The following is a 7,430-nucleotide window of genomic DNA, read 5'->3' as shown; positions in this document are numbered from 1 at the left end:
ATAAAAAACTAAAAATCCCCAAAATAAAGCAAAGAAAAGGTCAAAACAGTCAAAACAGTGTATTAAAAACAGGCAACTATGATGATCCAAATTTGAAATCTTCTTGTTAAATTTCAAATTAAAACTATTTTAATTGTGAAGTTGTGTCTTTACTATGTGATTGCAAACAATCAAGATTGGAATGAAAAATAATTTAGCATTTTCACATCATAATTTGAATGTACCAATAAGGTGAGGACTATATATGAAGTCTAAAATAAATACGTATTAATATGTCTAAAAATAAAGTAACATTTATTTATATAAATTGATTTCTCCAGTTGCATTATTGCTAGTCTAAAAAAATCCCACATCCAGAACCAAAACCTTAGGAGTTTTAAAAGCTAATTTGACTTTTTTTTGCCACAATTAACAGAAAAATAGTAAAAATTATGTTGAAAATTTTTTAAAAAGTTAAGAAAATGGTGCCCTGGATTCTCTGGGTTTAAACAGGAAATTGACTCACATCCAGGTATTGCCAATTTTTTTTTTAAACTTTATCAACAAACAACATAATACAACAACAAACTGAGTGTCTCAGGGGGAATTAAAATGTGTAAAAATTGAAGAAAAAAAACCCATAAACATATATAATACATGAGAGAAAGAAACATCAATGCAATAACCTTTGGGATTCAATAAACACAATTTTCCAAAAAGCAAATTAGTGTGAATTGCCTTTTTGTTTTGAAGCTGTTTGATGATGTGATTGATTAATTAATAAAAACAACTGTGAAATAAAAATAAAATCTTTATCTATTTTGTCCGTAAGGTAACCCAGAATCCAGGTATTGCAAATTGATTTTCACTCGTTATAATAAATGATGTCACAGAAGGTCCCCTTGGTGTCACAGGAGGCCACGCCCCCTTCTTGGCGTGTACGTCTGAACAGGATTTCTGGGGGGCTGATTCACGCCGCCATCACAATCCTGTTAACTATTCACCCCGATTCTCTGTATTTGTGTGTCATCACGGTTGTTCGCTCGCTGTCGGGCGGGGTGGGGGTGTGTTAGGGTCGGTGGGGGGGTTATTGCATGTTTTATTAACATAGCAGCATAAGCTGGGAGGCCCGGTGTACCAGGTCAGTGTTACAGTGTGTTCTCGGTTAAAGCAGGAAGGATTACGGCGAGGGGTGGGGGATGGGAGCGGCGTGACTCAGAGCCCTGCAGCGTCTGTTCAAAGCCTCGACCTCATTTATCGCTCTAAACCCCACTTCTGTCTTCCTTCTTTTTTGGTGTCGTGTCCACACACCTCCAACAGGTTGACCACGGCGCCATGAGCCGGGGATGCTGGGACAGCTTCTCCTTTGGGGTTGCTCCAAACTGTTTTTAAAGCATCTTTGAGCCCCGAGAGGCAGAAACAAGGACCACGTGGAACCAGAGGTCAGGATCAGGTGATGCTCCCGGATCCCAATCGGCAGCATCCCATGATGCCGTGGACCCCTGGAGGCCCCGCACTCCCAGCCTGACATCATCAGGAGGAGGATGGTCCTCGTGCAGCCCTCGTAGCAACAGAACTAAAAATACTTTATTATCCACGCACAGCGTGGAGGGCAATCCTGTGACACTTCCTGGACGTTAACCTTCATCCTCCTGATGATTGAATTTAACACGATTGAAGAACGTGCACAGAAATAATAGAGTGACTCCGGAGGGGGGATAACACGCGTTTGTCCTATTTTGCACGTTAGAGCGTGCTCATGAATCAGCGTCATAAAAATAACATGACAAGCAAAAAGGCTTTTAGGTCAAAGACTTTAAATATTTCAGAGGAACTAAAATACACGGCAGTGACTCGTTATCACACACGCACAGGCATCAATTAAACTCACTTCCGTTTATTCAAAAAGCTGCAATATTGAGCTCCAAACAAAGGACAAAAACAGAAATTACTGTTTTATTTTAACACTTTATCAAAAAGAAGAAAAAAAAATAATCAAAAAAGTTTGTTTTTTTCCTGCTTGTCCCCCTAAAGGGAAATCAAAGTTAAAAAACAAATGAAGTGAAATGTAGTTTTTTTTTCTGTGAAAGTTAATATCCAGATTTTTTTTTTTTTACTTCAACTTTTAGGAATAAAAATGTTTTGGTAAGTAACTGGTGCACACAAGAAAAAAATAGTTTTTCTAAAAATTGAAGTAAAAAAAAAAATTCTGGTGACTGTCTAGTGCACACCAGCTAGTAACCAGAAAAAATATTTTTTTACTTCAATTTTTGGGAAAAAAAATTCTTTTTTACTTCATTTTTTTTCTTCAATGTCCCTTTAGGACAGGAGTGTCAAATTCAATCACACAAGGGACCAAAATCCAAAACACACCTTAGATCGCAGAACGAAAAGGATAAACATTTATTGAACACTCTAAAACTAATTTATTAAAACTTTAAAAATGTAACTTTTTTTTTACATGAATTAGATATATAACATTACCTGCAAAAATGTGAATGCTGTAAGCTGAATGTGGCAGCTGAATATGCTAGTGCTGATAGCTAAAGATGCTAAAAAGCTAGCTAAAATATTAGCTAAATGCCAAACTAGCCCTGAAAACTAACAAAATAAAAAACTCAGGTTAGCTAAAACAGTTGCATGTAGCTTAAAAATAGCTAAACTCCAAAACAGCCTAAAAGACAAACAAACAAAAAAAATCCCAAATTAGCCAAAACAGCCAGTGTAGCTAAAATTTAAGCTAAACTCCAAAGTGGAAAAAAAAAGAAAAAAAAAAAGTCTAAATTAGCCAAAACAGCTAGCATGTAAATATTAGCTAAACTCCAAAATAGCCTAAAAAACAAAACAAAAAAGTCTAAATTAGCCACAATAGCTGGTGTAATTGGTTCGACTGTGTCGGTCTGCGTTGTGTTCAGGTCAGGTGAATGAAGATCAGGCTCCGATGCTGATTTAGTTTCTTTTTTTTTCTCGGCCACAGTTTGCAGCAGTCTCCGTGCGCATTTACCTCCCCCACAGCACGTGAAATAAAACATGAAAAGAACATTAGAAAATGAGAACTAACATCATACCTGGTCGACAGAAAACACAAATGTTACACGGCTGTCCGGGATTTGTCAGTGCTTCCCCCTAACAACTGAAAATTGCACGAAAAAGAAAGAAAAGTAAACACAAAATGGACGGGAAAAGGCGCGAAAATGGGTCATTTAAAGCAGCTAATAACAAAAATAACACATTACAAACCGAGGAAAATTAATACAGTACAATTCCTACTTTTGCTAAATCCCGATAAACAAATTCAAAAACAACTCAAGCTAATATATAATTACAAAGAACGGACACAAGGAGGAGCACGTCTTACCTCGGCCACAGTTTGCAGCAGTCTGAGTGCGCATGTGCAGCACTGTCTGCTGCGTCACCGTGGTGCGTTCACGGACCCTCGGACAGACTAACACCCAGGTAGAAATGTTCATAAAAAAACTGTTTACATCAAATTTGGTGAAATTAAATAAACTAAACAAAACAGCTGTTACACTAGCATGTAGCTGAAATATTAGCTAAACTCCATAATGGCAAAAAAAAAAAATCTTACTGAATGCCAAAATAGTCCAAAAAGCTAGCAGAATTCCAATTTTTAATGTAAAACCGTTACTTTTCACATAATTATGATCTAGATATACAGTATAGCATTACCTGTGATTAATGCTAGTGTGAATGCTGTAAGCTGAATTTGGCTGAAGATGCTAGTGCTGATAGCTGAAGATGCTGAAATTGATAGCTAAAAACGCTGAAGCTGACAGCCAGCTAAAATGTTAGCTAAATGCCAAATTAGCTTAAGAAGCAAAAACAAAACAAAACAAAAAATTAGGTTAGCTAAAACAGCTAGCATGTAACTTAAAAATAACTAAACTCCGAAACAGCATAAAAACCAACAATAAAAAACCCAAATTAGCCAAAACAGACAATCTAGCTAGAATATTAACAAAACCCCAAAACGGAGAAAAAAAACTGAAAAAAAGTCTAAATTAGCCAAAACAGCTAGCATGTAGCTGAAATAATAGCCAAATGCCAAAATAGCCTAAAAAAATCTTAGTAAATGCCAATATAGTCCAAAAGGCTAGCAGAATGCCAATTTTAAAACTTTAAAACCATAACTTAACATAATTATGAATAATAAAAAGGCAGGAATATTATTCCAGAATAAATCAGCTTAAACCGCAAATAACTTTCACTATTTTACTCTCCATAAAAACATATTTTGTCAAAATTATACAAGTTAGAAATGAGCGCAAGATAACATCGTGTCATTAATAACAATAAATAAAATGATCTGGAGGGCCGGATAGAATTACCCAGAGGGCCGAATCCGGCCCCCGGGCCTTGACTTTGACATGTGCTTTAGGACCTCTATATCTTGGCGAGTAATACACACAATCAATATTTTTAAAAACATGCCAGTTAAAGGGTTAAACTCAGTTTTTTTGGTCCATCGTGATTTTCCAAAGTCTCCAAATGCCCCCAAAAGCCTCATTTCCTCTTTTCCAGGACATGTTTGTCCTCTTTGGGGTAATTATGAAGTGCAGTAAACAGTACGTGTTTGTGCAGACACGTCTGCCAGATGTTTCTGTCCTGCCGCCTGCAGCATTGACGGTACGTGACATCTCCATCTGTCTGACAGGAAAATATTGTCCAAAAAAAGAAAAAATATGATAATTTGGTTGTAGATTGGGAATAATTTTAATCAAAATGGAGTTTGAGGTCAAAAATTGGGAAAAAAGTTAATGTCTAATTAGCTGTAACCATTGACTATAAAAGTGTGGATGTACACTTAAGCAGAATTCTTAATTTTATTTATTTTTCTTTTTTAATTTTGCAAGTATTATGGCTTTGCTAATTTTTTTGTTCAGTTTGCTGAAAGAAGTGTGATGTCATCCAAATGACTTGTTTCTGACATCATTTTTTTTATCACAATACAGACTGGTCCGAGTCGGTCTGACTCAGTGTTTCCATGGTAACCAATCCCACCAATTAGGAATGAGCTTGTTTGAAGGCCACACCCCCTACCACTTAGAAGCAGACTACACAAAATCTGTCAATCTAACACTTTGAACGTTTTTGTGTGTAATTCTTGATTTGTAACTCATACTTTGCATTTTGTACATAACTGGGTTCATTTGCACTTGTGTTTTCACATTTACAAAAATACTTTAAAAAATAGCAAAATACAGTTTACGCACGCACAATGTTAAATTACAGCAGCTTGAAACTAAGTACTACACATACAAATCTTTAAAAGTACACATCAATCACTTGATACGCACACACAAAACCACATTTATGCACATGTTAAATGTGAGACTCTTTTAATTGGTATAAATGACCACAGATAAACAAAAAAAAATGGATTTTTTGTGGAATATTTTCTCATGAAGGTACAGAACAATTACTAGCTTCTGAATTTTGGGTTTTTTTTGGAAAAAGTTTCCCATTTGTGTGCCTAAAAAAGATGATACGGATAGTAACTGTAGCACCAGGTACTTTCTGTTGTGCATCAGTGATAGTTACTAACCAGATGTTTTATTATTATTATTTTTTACTTTATTTTTTAGGGAAAAAAGTTGCTGATAGAAACCAGAACTTATTTTTTTACTTAATTTTTTTTTACGGAGCCCCTAAGTATTTTTTGACATTTTTCTTTGTTTTACTTTGATCTCCCTTTAGGGGCTCCATACCAAGGCATTAAGCAGCAGGAAAAAATACCTTTTTTTAAAAAAAAGAGAAAAATGATCATTAATAATTAGCATCTTTATTACAAAGCAGAAAATCCACCCAGAGATGGAATAAAGAGATAAAATAATTCCAAAAAAGTCATTTTCCAGAGTTGAAGTTGAATGTCTGAGCTCCTCCTGGCTTCTCTGATGTAACCACCAGGCCTGAACTCCACCAGTTCACTGATCGATGAACTGATCGATGGCTGCAGCTGTAATTTCTGACCTTGCGGTCTGCCCATGACGAGGAGTCGGCGGCAGCAGCAGCAGCAGAGGCGTCACGTCCAGCGCTCATTAAACGCGGCTCCATGGAAAACGCTGTGGTGTCAGCTGACCTTTAGCGGCGCGCTGGAGCAGCTGCAGCCTGTGGCCGAGAGCTGCATGAGTAATGAGCGGTCTGAAGCGCTCCCTCGTGGGAGGCGATCAGACAGGATGTTCCCAGGGGAGCCTCCAGGAGGCCGGGGGGGCGGCATGTGTGTTAACATGTGTGTGTGGGGACAGCTGTCGCCGCCATTAAAGGACAATTCAGCTGTTTGATCTGCTCACAGTCAACCAGGAAGGCTGGAGAAGGGGGAGAGGTCAGAGGTCATCGGATTCTTATCTCCTCGTTTGCTTTAATCAGTGAGGAGCGACGGGTTTCTGCAAACCATGAAGCTCGTTTTACTGTTTTTACTTCATGAAATGAGAATCACAGAAAAGGAGAAACCGTGAAAAGTTAATTTAGAAACAATTTTATGCAATTATACCAATGAAACTAAAGCAGCTCAGATGTTTCTGCTTTAAACTTGTGTGGAGGAAGTCAGAGGTGAAGACAACAGCGCCCTCTGGAGGAGAGGATCGGAAACGAAATCAGTAATTCATCTAAAATTTTAGAAAAACAAAAGAAATATTGCCATAAAACGATACAACTTTCTTTTTTAAATTTAAACTCCTGATTTTATTGACAAATGCACCCTCTAAATTAGTTATAAACGATGCACTTTTTCAATTATTCATCCATCTTTTGAGCACTTTTTGGGGTCACAGGAGTCTGTCCCAAATAGAAACCGTTTTTTATAAGTTGCAAATTATTTAGATGTTTTTTTTCATTAGAAAAATTAAACTATTAAAAAATTGTGAATTATTTATTTTTTGTTAATGACTTGATCAATCAGTCAGTCTATCTATGTAAAAAATACACACAGCAATAGTACAATCCATCCATCCATCCATCCATTTTCTTGACCGCTTCATCCCGTTCGGGGTTGCGGGGGTGCCGGAGCCTATCCCGGCCACTGATGGGCGAAGGCGGGGTACACCCTGGACAGGTCGCCAGTCTGTCGCAGGGCCTCAATCACACACTCAGTCACTCTCACATTCACTCCTAGGGGCACTTTAGAGTCACCAATTAACCTATGAAGCATGTTTTTGGACGGTGGGAGGAAGCCGGAGTCCCCGGTGAAAGCCCACGCATGCACGGGGAGAACATGCAAACTCCACACAGAAAGGTCCCAGCCGGGATTCGAACCGGGGCCTTCTCGCTGTGAGGCGAGAGCGCTAACCACTTGCGCCACCGTGCAGCCCAATAGTACAATAAAATCAAAAATATCAAAAAACATATAAATCACGAGCAGTTTCAGGGATCAATCCTAAGAAATTTATATCTTTTGCATTGCACAGTATCTTTGAGGTCCTACAGTAACGAAC

General features: G+C 37.7%; 1 long non-coding RNA gene across 1 annotated transcript in view; it reads right to left on the bottom strand.

Moving 5' to 3' along the window:
• Positions 1 to 3,544, bottom strand: part of LOC112162672 — an 18,253-nt gene extending 14,709 nt beyond the window's left edge. The window contains exons 1-2 of the long non-coding RNA XR_004948662.1: positions 3,338 to 3,544; positions 3,048 to 3,112 (exon numbers count right to left, since the gene is read on the bottom strand). This is a non-coding gene — a long non-coding RNA (uncharacterized LOC112162672). The remainder of the gene's footprint in view (positions 1 to 3,047; positions 3,113 to 3,337) is intronic.
• Between the last annotated feature and the right edge of the window lie 3,886 nt (positions 3,545 to 7,430).

This window comes from Oryzias melastigma, linkage group LG11 (assembly GCF_002922805.2).
Source record: "Oryzias melastigma strain HK-1 linkage group LG11, ASM292280v2, whole genome shotgun sequence".
NCBI classification, from domain to species: Eukaryota; Metazoa; Chordata; class Actinopteri; order Beloniformes; family Adrianichthyidae; genus Oryzias; species Oryzias melastigma.
This window is presented reverse-complemented; position numbering and strand designations above follow the sequence as displayed.